Genomic DNA, 15,039 nt, shown 5'->3' with positions numbered 1-15,039 from the left:
CCCCTGCGGATTTCTCCGTCCTCAGCTCTCCATCTTTCGCTGTTCTGCAATTTCGCTATCATAAGTCTAAGTGGGATATTTTTTCTTCTTTTTGTTTTGTTTCTTGCTTGGAAGTCTGGATTTCTATAATCTGTGGGTTGGTATCTTCCACCAGTTTTGGGAAATCGCAGTCATTTTTCTTCAGAGGCCTGTCTCATTTTCTCTCTCCTTCTGGAACTCGAACATAAGAAGCCTTTATTTTTAACCTACTGTCTATATTTTCCAACTTTTTGTCCCTCTGTGCTGCATTCTGAATAACTGGTTTCGTGTGCGGATCTTGTAACCTGCCATCTTGCTGAACACACTTACTAATTTTAGGGGGGGGTTGTATAGATTCCTTGGAATTTTTTACATAGATAATAATTTCATCTGCAAATAGGGAGTTTTTTTCTTTCTAAGCTGACTGCTTTTTCTTTTTCTTCCTTATTGTGCAGATTTCCAGTAGTCTGTTAAATAAAAGTGATAACATTAGACATCCTTGCCTTGTTCCCTGTTTTAAGGGGAATGCAGGCCGGGCGCGGTGGCTCACGCCTGTAATCCCAGCACTTTGGAAGGCCGAGGCGGGCGAATCACAAGGTCAGGAGATCAAGACCATCCTGGCTAACACGGTGAAACCCCGTCTCTATTAAAAAATACAAAAAAAATTAGCCGGGCGTGGTGGCGGGTGCCTGTAGTCGCAGCTACTCGGGAGGCTGAGGCAGGAGAATGGCGTGAACCCGGGAGGTGGTGGTTGCAGTGAGCCGAGATCATGCCGCTGCACTCCAGCCTGGGCGCAGAGCGAGACTCCGTCTCAAAAAAAAAAAGGGGGGTTGGCGAATGCATTCAGTCTCTCACCATGAAGTATGACGTTAGTTGTGGGAGTTTTGTAGATGCTGTTTTTCAAGGCGAGGAAGTACCTCTATATTCCTAGTGTAAACCAAAAAACAAGCAAAAAACCTCTAAGCCACTGGGTGCGGTGGCTAAATCCCACCACTTTGGGAGGCCGAGGCGGGCGGATCACGAGGTCAGGAGTTCGAGACCAGCCTGACCAACATGGTGAGAACCCATCTCTACTAAAAATACAAAAAGTTAGCCAGGTGTGGTGGCGTGCGCCTGTAATCCCAGCTACTCAGGAGGCTGAGGCAGGAGAATCGCTTGAACCCGGGAGGCAGAGGTTACAGTGAGCCGAGATTGCCACTGCACTCCAGCCTGGGTGACAGAGTGAGACTCTGTCTCAAAAACAAAACAAAACAAAAAGCTGGCTGGGCAAGGTGGCTCACGCCTGTAATCCCAGCATTTTGGGAGGCCAAGACAGGTGGATCACCTGAGGTCAGGAGTTGGAGACCAGCCTGACTAACATGGTGAAACCCCGTCTCTACTAACAATATAAAAAATCAGACGGGCGTGGTGACAGGCACCTGTAATCCCTGTACTCAGGAGGCTGAGGCAGGACAATAGCTTGAACCCGGGAAGCGGAGGTTGCAGTGAGCCGAGATTGCGCCATTGCACTCCAGCCTGGGCAACAAGAGTGAAACTCCATCTTAAAAAAAAAAAGCTGGTGTGCTCCATTAATTCCTGGAGGCCCGACAAAGGTAGCCTGGGAATTCCAGATAAATGGAACAAATGATGACCTGCTAGAAACGCATGGGAAACAAAATAACTATTCACAGAACCAAATAAAAGCCTTCCAATAGAAACTAAAAAAAAAAAAATCATGGTTTTATATATATGAATACACACTTGATCTTAGCCAAAAGGCCGAGAAGCAATATATATATGCATACACAAGCAAGGCCCAGAGGAGAATAAAGAGCAAACGAATGAAAATTAGAAACAAAAACAAATAAACAGGAAACCAACTCTAAATTTTTCCTACTCAATCTACCCTGGAGGCTACAGTGTTACCCAGAGCCCCCAAAACTTGACATAATATTTTATTCCTAATACACAATTCAATATCCTTAAGTCCACCAATATCACCATACATCCTGCGAAATCAAGAAATTCACTCTAGGCACATGACTAATAAGTACTCCAGTGCCAGGACTATCCATGCAAAACAGTAAGCATAGTGTGAAGCAATACAAGCATGGATGTGAAATTTGGCTCCACACTAAATCCAGCTTCATGCTTAACTATATTAAAAAAGAATTGCCAAACTGCCTATGCATTTCTTTACAATATTTAGTTTTCTTTTTTTTGAGACAGAATTTCTCTCTTGTCACGGAGTACAATGGCACAATCTCAGCTCACTGCAACCAGTACCCACCATCCAAAGTTCCAAACTTTTCTTTGTGTTCCTGTCTTTTTTTGAGCCCTTCAAACTCTTCCAAACTCTCTCTGTTACCCAGTTCCAAAGCCGCTTCCACATCTTCAGGTATCTTTATAGCAATCCCCCACTCCTCCAACCCAATTTCCTGTATTAGTTTGTTCTGCATTGCTATAAAGGAATACCTGAGACTGTGTTATAAAGAGACGTATTTGGCTCATAGTTGTGCAGGCTTCTAGGTGAGGGCCTCAGGAAGTTTACAACCATGGCCAATGGTGAAGGGGAGCCAGTGTGTCACATGGCAAGAGAGGGAGCAAGAGAGAGAAGAGGAAGTTCCAGGCTCTTTTTAACAACCAGATCTTGCAGGAACTCATTACTGTGGGGAAAGCACCAAGCCCCTCATGAGGAATCCACCCCCATAACCTAAATCCCTCCCACCAGGCCCCACCTCCAACACTAGGGATCTCTTTCAACATGAGATTTGGAGGAGACAAAACATCCAAGCCATAACAAGGTAGTTTATAGTTTTCAAGGAATTGGTCCATTCATCTAAGTTAAATTAATGTGCATAGGCCAGGGGCGGTGGTCCATACCTGTAATCCCAGTACTTTAGGAGGCTGAGGCGAGTGGATTGCCTGAGGTCAGGGGTTTGAGATCAGACCGGTCAACATGGTGAAACCCTGTCTGTACTAAAAATACAAAAATTAGCAGGGCAGGGTGGTGGGCACCTGTAATCCCAGCTACTTGGGAGGCTGAGGCAGAAGAATCTCTTGAACCCAGGAGGTAAAGGTTGCAGTGAGCTGAGATTGCACCACTGCACTCCAGCCTGGGTGACAGAGAAAAAAAAAGAGGCTAGGTGTGGTGGTTCGCGCCTGCAGCACCTGTAATCCCAACACTTTGGGAGACCAAGGTGAGCAGATCACCTGATGTCAGGAGTTCAAGACCAGCCTGGGCAACATGGTGAAACTCCATCTCTATTAAAAATACAAAAATTAGCCGGCCATGGTGGCGTGTGCGTGTAATCCCAGCTACACAGGACGATAAGGCAGGAGAATCACTTGAACCTGGGAGGCGGAGGATGCAGTGAGCCAAGATCACACCATTGCACTTCAGCCTGGGCAAAAAGAGCGAAACTCTGTTTCAAAAAAAAAACAAAAAATGAGGCCAAGGCGGTAGCTCACACCTGTAATCCCAGCACTTTGGGAGGCCGAGGCGGGCGGATCACCTGAGGTCGGAAGTTCAAGACCAGCCTGGCCAACATGGAGAAACCCCGTCTCTACTAAAAATACAAAAATTAGCCGGGCGTGGTGGTGGGCACCTGTAGTCCCAGCTACTCAGGAGGCTGAGGCGGGAGAATTGCTTGAACCCCGGAGGCGGAGGGTGCAGCGAGCCGAGATCGTGCCATTGCACTCCAGCCTGGACAACAAGAGAGAAACTCCGTCTCAAAAAAAAAAAAGAATGTGTATAGATAATTTATTCTCATCCATTAGTTCTATTAGTTCACTAATTCTCCCTGAAGCTGCACTAATCTGCTGTTAAAGCCACCGATTGATGGCTTTGCAGTCATTATACTTTTCATTTCTGAAACTTCTACTTGGTCTTCTAAATAACTCCCATTTCACTTATTCCCATAACTGTTACCTGTGGATATTTTCAAGTTCATTTATTTCTTTGAAAATAGTAACATGGCCAGGTGCTGGTGGTGCATACCTGTAATCCTAGCTACCCAGGAGGCTGCAGCAGGAGGATCACTTGAACCCAGGGGTTCAAATCTAGCTTGGGCAACATAGCAAAACCTCACCTCTAAACTTTTTTAAAATTAGAAAAATAGTAATCATGAACATTTTATACTGTCTTATAATTCAAGAATCTGAAGTCTGTGTGTATCTGAAGCCTGTGTGATTTCTGCTGCTTCTTACCTATGGTGACTTGTTTTCTTATGTGCTTAAAAAATATAACTTTATCTTCAGAGGAAAAATGTAGAAATAATTAGAAAGGATTTTTTTTTTTTTTTTGAGACAGAGTTTTGTTCTTGTTGCCCAGGCTGGAGTGAAATGGCTTGATCTCGGCTCACCGCAACCTCCACCTCCTGGGTTCAAGTGATCCTCCTGCCTCAGCCTCCCAAGTAGCTGGGATTACATGTATACCCGCCACCACACCCAGCTAATTTTGTATTTTTAGTAGAGATGGGGTTTCTCCATGTTGGTCAGGCTGGTCACGAACTCCCGACCTCAGGTGATCCGCCCGCCTTGGCCTCCCAAAGTGCTGGGATTACAGACGTGAGCCACCACGCCTGGCCAGAAAGGATTTTATATATATATATATATATATATATATCTTCCTCAAGAAAGTAATTGTATTAATTTTGTGAAAGTTGTCAGAATCAAAATGGAGTCACAAATGTTAAGAAAACCCTGATGAGTAGAGCCAGGGATGACTATGAAGAGAGGGTTTTCACACTTGTATGCCTGATAATAAAAAAGACTCTACGAAAACTACTGTGTAGCACAATGGACATTATAGTCTTCCACATATAAAAATATTTCTGTAAAAAAATCTGCCCAGCAACTAATTTCTTGTCTAACCTCAGACTGGTGTCACCTTTGTTACTGATATTTGTAACCAGGATAACTGTTTCAAAACCATTATCTAATTCTTATTTTTTCCTTTAAAAAGTTTTGTCAGGAAGACCTGCTTGGGACCCCTCTCTGCAGGAGAGAGCTTTTCTCTTTCTTTCGCCTATTAAACCTCCGCTCTTGGCCAGGCACAGTGGCTCATGCCTGTAATCCCAGCACTTTGGGAGGCCAAGGCGGGCAGATCATGAGGTCAGGAGTTCGAGACAAGGTTGGCCAATATGGTGAGACCCCCGTCTCCACTAAAAAAACAAAACTTACCCTGGCGTGGGGGTGTGCGCCTGTAATCCCAGCTACTCGGGAGCCTGAGGCAGGAGAATCACTGGAACCTGGGAGGCAGAGGTTGCAGTGAGCCAAGATCACGCCACTGCACTCCAGCCCGGGTGACAGAGCAAGACTCTGTCAAAAAAAAAAAAAAAAGGCCAGGCGCAGTGGCTTACGCCTGTAATCCCAGCACTTTGGGAGGCTGAGTTGGGTGGATCAGCTGAGGTCAGGAGTTTGAGACCAGCCTGGCCAACATGATGAAACACCACCTCTACTAAAAATACAAAAATTAGCTGAGCGTAGTGGCATGCGCCTGTAGTCCCAGCTACTTGGGAGGCTGAGGCAGGGGAATCGCTTGAACCCGGGAGGTGGAGGTTGCAGTGAGCCGATCACACCTCTGGACTCCAGCCTGGGAGACAGAGCAAGACTCCATCATAAAAAAAAAAAAAAAAAAAGAAAAAGAAATGAAAACCTCACTCTTAACCTCAAAAAATATTTGTCTTTCATTATGTCCCTAAATACACACATCGGTTACTTATAGCATGCATATTCCCATTTCAATGCTCTATTCACAGATAAATGTCTTTTCCTTTAGAAAGCATGTCTCTGTTTTTTATTTAAGTTGACATATATGGTGTCGGAAGTGAGATCTGAACAGTATCACTACAGGAAGGAATCAGTAATCTTTGGAACTGGTATGCAGTACACATTTGAACTCTTTGAGATCTCTGCTTCAATAGCTCACCTTTTCTACCCTGGTGAGTCTTCTCTCAGGCTGAGTCTCTTTCCTGTGGCACAGACTTTTGACATGGTTTAGGATCTGTTTTGGATAGGGCCACCTTAATAAAGGACCATATGTTCCTCCTGGGATGATAAAAGACCTTTTTGTCTTTTTTGGTAAGTCTTTTCTGATATAAAGACAAGTGTCTTTCTGAATTGATTAATCTTGGTTTCTACAGAAATTTACCTTCTGACTGTGAGGCATATCTTTTCTGGTTTGTGCACCTAATCTGATATTTTGTTTGATCTTCCAGCCTAGGTTAAAATTTCTGTGAATACACTTATCTTGGTTTCTTATGATTTGGCTTGACTCTTTTCCCTTGCTTGCTTCTGAAAATCTTCTGGTGGCAAAAATAAACATTCTGGATGGTGGTTACAGGACGGCTAATTAAAAAGGGGATGCCCTGCCTATAGAGTAGCCATTCTTTTATTTTTTTACTTTTTTAAAAAAAAAACAATAGGCTAGGCGTGGTGGCTCACTCCTGTAATCCCAGCACTTTGGGAGGCCAAGGCAGGTGGATCACTTGAGGCCAGGAGTTCGAGACCAGCCTAACCACTATGGTAAAACCCTGTCTCTACCAAATACAAAACTTAGCCGGGCCTGGTGGCGCACACCTGTAATCCCAGCTACTCAGGAGGCTGAGGCAGGAGAATCACTTGAACCTGGGAGGTAGAGGTTGCAGTGAGCCAAGATCGTGCCATTGTACTCCAGCCTGGGCAATAAGAGTGAAACTCAGTCTGAAATAAATAAATAAATAAAATAAAACAAAAACCCACTTTGGGCCAGACATGGCAGCTGATGCCTGTAATCCCAGCATTTTCGGAGGCTAAGACAGGAGGATATCTTGAGGCCAGAAGCTCAAGACCAACCTGGGCAACATAGCAAGATCCCATCTCCTATTTTTTTCAAATGCTGGAGTGCAGTGGCATGACCTCAGCTCACTGCAACCTCTGCCTCCTGGGTTCAAGCAATTCTCCTGCCTCAGTCGCCCAAGCAGCTGAGATTACAGGCACACACCACCACGCCCAGCTAATTTTTTTTTGTTTGTTGGTTTTTTTTTGAGATGGAGTCTCGCTGTCGCCCAGGCTGGAATGCAGTGGCACAATCTCAGCTCTCTGCAGGCTCCGCCTTCCAGTTTCACGCCACTCTCCTGCCTCAGCCTCCCACGTGGCTGGGACTACAGGCGCCCGCCACCATGCCCGGCTAATTTTTTGTATTTTTAGTAGAGATGGGGTTTCACCGTGTTAGCCAGTATGGTCTCGATCTCCTGACCTCGTGATCCGCCTGCCTCGGCCTCCCAAAGTGCCGGGATTACAGGCGAGAGCCACTGATCCCGACCGAGCCCGGCTAATTTTTGTATTTTGTAGAGACAGGGTTTTACCATGTTGACCAGGCTAGTCTCGAACTCCTGACCTCAAGTAATCCGCCCACCTCGGCCTCCCAAAGTGCTGGGATTACAGGCATGAGCCTCTGTACCCGGCCAAAATTTTTAAAAAATTAGCTGGGAATGGTGCCACACACTTGTAGTCCTAGCTACTTAGGAGGCTGAGGCAGGAGGATTGCTTGAGCCCAGAAGTTAGAAGCTGCAATGAGCTATAATTACACCCCTGCAATCCATCCTAGGCAACTGAGACCTTGTGTTAAAAAAAAAAAAAAGAAAGAAAGAAAAGAAAAAGAAAAAGAAAAGAAAAGAAAGAAAAAGCCACTAGGGCAGTTGCCACCATGTAAAACACTGGTCTAAACTTCTGATAATCCCTGACAGGATTTACAGGATTTTCTTTGCTCTCCAGAGATTAATAAGAAATGAAATGAGATTCTAAAATATTAAAGCAAGCTAGGTTTTCAGGGACTCCAGCTGGCTATATATTATGGCCTGTTCTTACACACATTTTTAAATGAATGGGCAATTACAGGAAGGAAAATTCAAAGCTCAAATGGTCATTATTTGAAAAACCTACAACTATAGAGATAATATAGAGAATCTTCTAAGTTTGCTCTCTCTATTTTTTTTCTGCCTACTTTTTTTTTTCTTTTTGAGATGGAGTCTCGCTCTGTCGCCAGGCCGGAGTGCAGTGGTGCAATCTCGGCTCACTGCAACCTCTGCCTCCTGGGTTCAAGTGATTCTCCTGCCTCAGCCTCCCTAGTAGCTGGAGCTACAGGTGCGTGCCACCATGCCCAGCTAATTTTTTTTTTTTTGAGCAGAGTTTTGCTCTTGTTGCCCAGGCTGAGGTACAATGGCACGATCTCGGCTCTTCACAACCTCTGCCTAACAGGTTCAAGCGATTCTCATGCCTCAGCCTCCCGAGTAGCTGGGATTACAGGAATGTACCACCACGCCTGGCTAAGTTTGAATTTTTAGTAGAGGCGGGGTTTCTCCATGTTGGTCAGGCTGATCTCGAACTCCCAACCTCAGGTGATCCGCCTGCCTCGGCCTCCCAAAGTGCTGGGATTACAAGAATGTGCCACCACACCTGGCTAACTTTGAATTTTTAGTAGAGGCGGAGTTTCTCCATGTTGGTCAGGCTGGTCTCGAACTCCCAACCTCAGGTGATCCACTGCCTCAGCCTCCCAAAGTGCTGGGATTACAGGCGTGAGCCACCATGCCCAGCCTTTTCTGCCTAGTTTTAATCTGCTGACTTCCACTAGTGTTGAGAGAAAACTCACTGCTTATGGCATTCCAGCAATTTTTTTTGAGACAGGGTCTTGCTCTGTTGCCCAGGCTGGAGTGCAGTGGCACCATCTCGGCTCACTGCAACTTCCGCCTCACAGGTTCAAGTGATTCTCCCGCCTCAGCCTCCTGAGTAGCTAGGATTACAGGCATGCGCCACCACACCTGGCTAATTTTTGTATTTTTAGTGGAGACGGGGTTTCACCATGTTGGCCTGGCTGGTCTCAAACTCCTAACCTCAGGTGATCCACCCGCCTTGGCCTCCCAAAGTGCTGAGATTACAGGTGTGAGCCACCGCACCCGGCCATATTTTTTAAGTCTTAAAGGGCTTTTAAATCAATGGATTTACAAATAATAACAGCTGTATAGTAAAAAACAACCTACGCACCTTTTACAAATATAAAATTAGGTTTGCCTGAGTAACAATTGCATATGGTGATGAATGTTTAATTAAAAAATTCATAATATGCAGAAAAATAACTAGATAAGTGTTCATAAAAGTTAGGCTCTCAGATCAAACAGGTCAAAATATTGAGCTCAGAGCAATAGTATAAGGTACCTCTATTCAGCATAAAAATTTTGCTTTTTCTGCCATGCAGTAGCCAAAAAGAAAGAAAAAGCCAGGGGGAAAATCTTGCTAAAATTCTTTCCTCCCCAACATATACTACTCAAGCAAACCAGACCAGCAAAGGATAGATTTGTTACTAATTCAAGGGTACTTATTTTTTTTCTTTTCTATACAATTCAACCAGTCTTAGGGTGTAATGTCAGCTACTTTGGAGGCTAAGGTGAGACCATCACTTGAGGCCACGAGTCCAATACCAGCCTAGGCAAAAAAAAAAAAAAAAAAAGATTGAGCTTTCTTTTTTTTTTTTTTTTTTTTTTGAGATGGAGTCTTGCTCTGTCGCCCAGGCTGGAGTGCAATGGCACTATCTCGGCTCACTGCAACCTCCACCTCCCCTGTTCAAGCAATTCTCCTGCCTCAGCCTCCCAACTAGCTGGGAATCCAGGAACCCACCACCATGCCTGGCTAATTTTTGTATTTTTAGTAGAGACAGGGTTTCACCATGTTGGCCAGGCTGGTCTCAAACTCCTGACCTCAAGTAATCCACCCACCTCCGCCTCCCGAAGTGTTGGGATTACAGGCGTGAGCCACTGCACCCAGCCCAGATAGAGATTTCATAATGAAAATATATTAATACAAAACTAAAAAAAAAATTTTGGTTCCCTATGTTGAAACAACAAGGTTTTCTTAAAGTACTGATTTAATTTACTCTTGGTAAAATAGCAAGAGCTTTTGATTTTTAACTCTGAAATCTGGTTCTACAACAGCCATCTTCTAAACTACAGAGTTTCTATTTCTTCCTCACATCTAATTAATTTCCCAGGCCAGCTGTGGTGGCTCACACCTGTAATCCCAGCACTTTGAGAGGATCACTTGAGCCCAGTAGTTCAAGGCTAGCCCTGGGAATATAGAGAGAACCTGTCTTTACAAAACATAAAGAAATTAGCTGAGTGTGGTGGTGCACGCCTGTAGTACCAACAACTTGGGAGGCTCAGGTAGGAGGATCACTTGAGCCTGGGAGGTGGGGGTTGCCATGAACCATGGCTGCACCACTGCACTCCAGCCTGTGTGACAGAGCAAGACCCTATCTCAAAAAAATAAATAGGCCGGGCACAGTGGCTCATGCCTGTAATCCCAGCACTTTGGGAGGCCGAGGCGGGTGGATCACCTGAGGTCAGAAATTCGAGACCAGCCTCACCAATATGGGTGAAACCCTCTCTCCATTAACAATACAAAAAGTGGGCGGGTGTGGTGGTGGGTGCCTGGATTTCCAGCTACTAGGGAGGCTGAGACAGGAGATGCTTGAACCTGGGAGGCAGAGATTGCAGTGAGCCGAGATCACACCACTGCACTCCAGCCTGGGTGACAGGGCGAGACTCCATCTCAAAAAAATAAATAAATAGGCTGGGGGCAGTGGCTCACGCCTGTGATCCTAGCACTTTGAGAGGCCGAGGCAGGTGGATCAGTTGAGGTCAGGAGTTGGAGACCAGCCTGGCCAACATGATGAAACCCCATCTCTACTAAAAATACAAAAACAATTAGCCAGGCATGGTGGTGGGCGCCTGGATTCCCAGCTACTTGGGAGGCTGAGGCAGGAGAATCACTTGAACATGGGAGGTGGAGGTTGCAGTGAGCTGAGATCTCACAGCTGCACTACAGCCTGGGCGACAAGACTAAAACTCCATCTCAAAAAAAAGTTTTTTTAAATAATTAATTAAACAAATTTAAAAATTAATTTCCTTAGTTTCAGATTGAAAATGCTGTCTTTGCTTATGACCAGCCTGGGTGACATAGCAAGATCCTGTCTCTACTGATAAAAAGAACCAAAAAAAAAAGAAAAAGAAAATGCTGTCTTTTTCATCTGATTGGTAATTTTATTTCTTTATACATATATATGTATTTTATTTATTTATTTATTTAGAGATTGGTCTTGTTCTGTTGCCCAGGCCGAAATGCAGTGGCACAATCATAGCTCACTGCAGCCTTGAACTCCTAGGCTCAAGCAATCCTCCCACGTCAGTCTCCTAAGCAGCTAGGAGTACAGGCGTGAGCCACCACACCCAGGTGTCTTAGGTAAAATTGTTCCTTTTGAGACTTCTCAGATTTATATTTCAGAAGCTCAACGTTTGCTGTACCGTACTGCATATGCTTTTCAGGTCATATATCACTGCCTTCTGTTTTTTCTCAACTTGCAAAGGTATAGCTTTATGCTTGGCTGAGGTGCTAACAGCCCCCTTCAACCTGTCAATTCCTGTAACTTTTTTTTTCTCCTAAGTCTGCTGTTATGGTCTGATGTTGAAATGTTTCTCTTGAAGGTCTAGAAAAGCAGGGTTTTCTTACGGTTTAACTGGATTCTGTACTCTTGGCTTTTCTTGATGTGTCTGAATTGTTCCATGTAACTAGCAAATGTCCCATGCTGATACTAAGAGCCCTGTACTCTCCTGCTTGTGGTATTACTTTTCTAGCTTACCTTCCTCTCATATACATTCCTCTAATAATATAATGTACACTTATAACACTGGACTCAGTCTTCCTGTGTCTAATTAAATTAAAGTGCCTCTTCCATCAGGTTTGACTTTCAGGGTACTAAATGGGCTTCCCATATGGACATATGGAAAAGCATTTCCACTACAGGAAGTTTTTCTTTACCTTTCTGGTAACTGGCCTAAAAAAAAATGACATTACATTTTATCAAGATAATTCCTCCATTGCCTTTTTTCTTTTTTTGAGATGGAGTCTCGCTCTGTCACCCAGACTGGAGTTCAGTGGTGCAATCTTGGCTCACTGCAACCTCCGCCTCCAGGGTTCAAGCAATTCTCCTGCCGCAGCCTCCCGAGTAGCCGGGATAATTTTTGTATTTTTTTTTAAGTAGAGATGGGTTTTTGCCATGTTGGCCAGGCTGGTCTCAAACTCCTGACCTCAAGTGATCCACCCGTCTTGGCCTCCAAAAGTGCTGGGATTACAGGCGTGAGCCACCGCACCCAGCCCCTGCGTTGTCTTTGTTAGGTTTTTGATTACTTTCGAAAACTGAGCTTTAAAAGGGTTAAGGTTTTTTATCAGTGTAACTTCTGTATTGCTTTTGAAGTATTTTGATTTTCACTCTGGTTAAATGAGTATTATTTTACAGTGACCTGTGATTCTGTTTTGATTAAATATTTTTAACCTTTTGACATCTTTGGCAGGCTTTTTCAGGATCAGAATCTTAGATTAAGTTTTTTCGATGTCGAATTAACTTTGGGATTTTTCTACTTGGACCCCTGTAGAACCTCAAAGAATGTAACACTCAACTTGTATAAATAATAAATGATTAGATTTATTTGTTCAATTGCGTGGGAGGGATTGTCAAATAAGTGATGCTGGATCTTTTTTTTTTTTTTTTTGGAATAAAAGAATGGCTACTACATAAGCAACCTGGATCTTCTTTAAATTTATAAGTATGTTATTGATATTAGTGTTTCAAAATTATGTAAATGCATATAAATCTAATGCCATCAGTTATGATTTTGTCATGTTAAACCTTATCTAAAGTTATGTTTGTATGGGTATGTTATTAATGTGAGTATTCTAAAGATTATATAACATTTATAAAAGTCTGATGATCCTCATGTGATGCTGTCATTCATGGTTCTGGCTGTTCTCTTAAATACTGCTTGTAATAAACATAACTACATTTTCCTGCCAACTGGGAACTTTCATCAGATTTTAACCAAGACTATTCTAAGTTGTTGTTATTCACAGCTATTGTTTTGAATTCTTCTCCAAAAGCATTTGTAATCAACTGTAGACTAAGACCAAGATTGCTTTTCATGGAAGAGACTCTAACAAGTCTTTCTTTTTTTTTTTTTGAGATGGAGTTTCGCTCTTGTTGCCCAGGCTGGAGTGCAATGGCATGTTCTTGGCTCACCGCAACCTCTGCCTCCTGGGTTCAAGTGATTCTCCTGCCTCAGCCTCCCGAGTGGCTGGGATTACAGGCATGCGCCACCACACCCAGCTAATTTTGTATTTTTAGTAGAGACAGGGTTTGTCTATGTTGGTTAGGCTGGTCTCGAACTCCCAACCTCAGATGATCCACCTGCCTAGGCTTCCCAAACTGCTGGGATTACATGCATGAGCCACCGCACCTAGCCTTTGTTTGTTTGTTTGTTTGTTTTGAGATGGAGTTTCACTCTTCTTGCCCAGGCTGGAGTGCAGTGGCATGATCTCAGCTCACTGCAACCTATGCCTCCCAGGTTCAAGCGATTCTCCTGCCTCAGCCTCCCAAGTAGCTGAGATTACAGGCACCCGCCACCATGACCAGCTAATTTTTGTATTTTTACTAGAGACAGGGTTTCACCACATTGGCCAGACTGGTCTCAAACTCATAACCTCAGGTGATCTACCCACTTCAGCCTCCCAAAGTGCTGAGATTACAGGTGTGTGCCATAGGAGCCACAGCACCTGGCCTCTTTTTTTCTTTTCTTTTGAGACAGGCTCTTGCTTTGTCACCCAGGCCAGAGTGCAATGACATTATCATGATTCACTGCAGCCTTGACCTCCTGGGTTCAGGCAATCCTCCTGCCTCAGCATCCCAAATAGCTGGGACCACAGATAAGGGCCACCATGCCCGGCTAATTTTTAAATTTTTTTGTAGAGATGGAGTCTCACTTTGTTGCCCAGGCTTGTTTTGAACTCCTGGCCTCAAGTGATCCTCTCACCTTAGCATCCCAAAGGTGAGATTATAGGCATGAGCCACCACACCCAGCCTACAAGTACTCTTGAACACAGAGTTCTGATAACTTTAAGATCAACGGACTAGGCCAGGCGCGGTGGCTCACGCCTGTAATCCCAGCACTTTGGGAGGCCGAAGTGAGCAGATCACAAGGTTAGGAGTTCGAGACCAGCCTGACCAACATGGTGAAACGCCATCTCTACTAAAAATACAAAAAAATTAGCTGGGCATGTTGGAGCACGCCTGTAATCCCAGTTACTTAGGAGGCTGAGGCCGGAGAATCACTTGAACCCGGTAGGCGGAGGTTGCATTGAGCCAAGATCGCGTCACTGCACTCTAGCCTGAGCAACAGAGCAAGATTCCGTCTCAAAAAAAAAAAAAAAAAGAAAAACAATGGACTAAACAAAAATTTCCAGAACACTAATAAGGAAATTGATGGGTTCATGAAATTGATTATCAAGATTCAAGTAAAACAAAAAATTAATTACAGGAAGTTAAGTTATGAATGAAGATAGTGTTTTTATGGCTTTTATTTAAACCATTATAGGTTCTTTATTAAGTGTTTTCCAAATTTAAGGAATTTTCCTGTAAGCTATCTATAGTTTGCATTTGCTTTTTCTTCCTACTTGATTTCCCCAGATTTTGGAAACTAGTCATGAGTGTTCTTATTTTTATTTACACCAGTTCAATAAAAATCTGTACTCCCTGGATGACAGAAGAAAAAAAAATAAAAAAACCTACTCTCTTTTTACAGGCAGGATACAGTTGGAAACATTGATTATATTACTAAGGCTTTGACTGAAATTTTATATTTAAGAATATGCATACAATGCCTAGCTTCAAGACCTCCTAGCCCTACACTAAGTGAGTCAAAATTGACATCTTTCAGCCAGGTGTGGTGGCTCATGCCTGTAATCCCAGCACTTTGGAGGCCGAGGCAGGCAGATCACCTGAGGTCGGGAGTTGGAGACCAGCCTGGCCAACATGGTGAAATCCCGTCTCTACTAAAAATACAAAAAGTAGCCAGGTGAGGTGGTGCGTGCCTGTAATCGTAGCTTCTCAGGAGGCTGAAGCAGAAGAATCACTGGAACCAGGGAGGCAGAGGCTACAGTGAGCCGAGATTGAGCCACTGC

Source organism: Pongo abelii, chromosome 1 (assembly GCF_028885655.2).
Source record: "Pongo abelii isolate AG06213 chromosome 1, NHGRI_mPonAbe1-v2.0_pri, whole genome shotgun sequence".
NCBI classification, from domain to species: Eukaryota; Metazoa; Chordata; class Mammalia; order Primates; family Hominidae; genus Pongo; species Pongo abelii.
Note: the sequence above shows the minus strand (reverse complement) of the source record.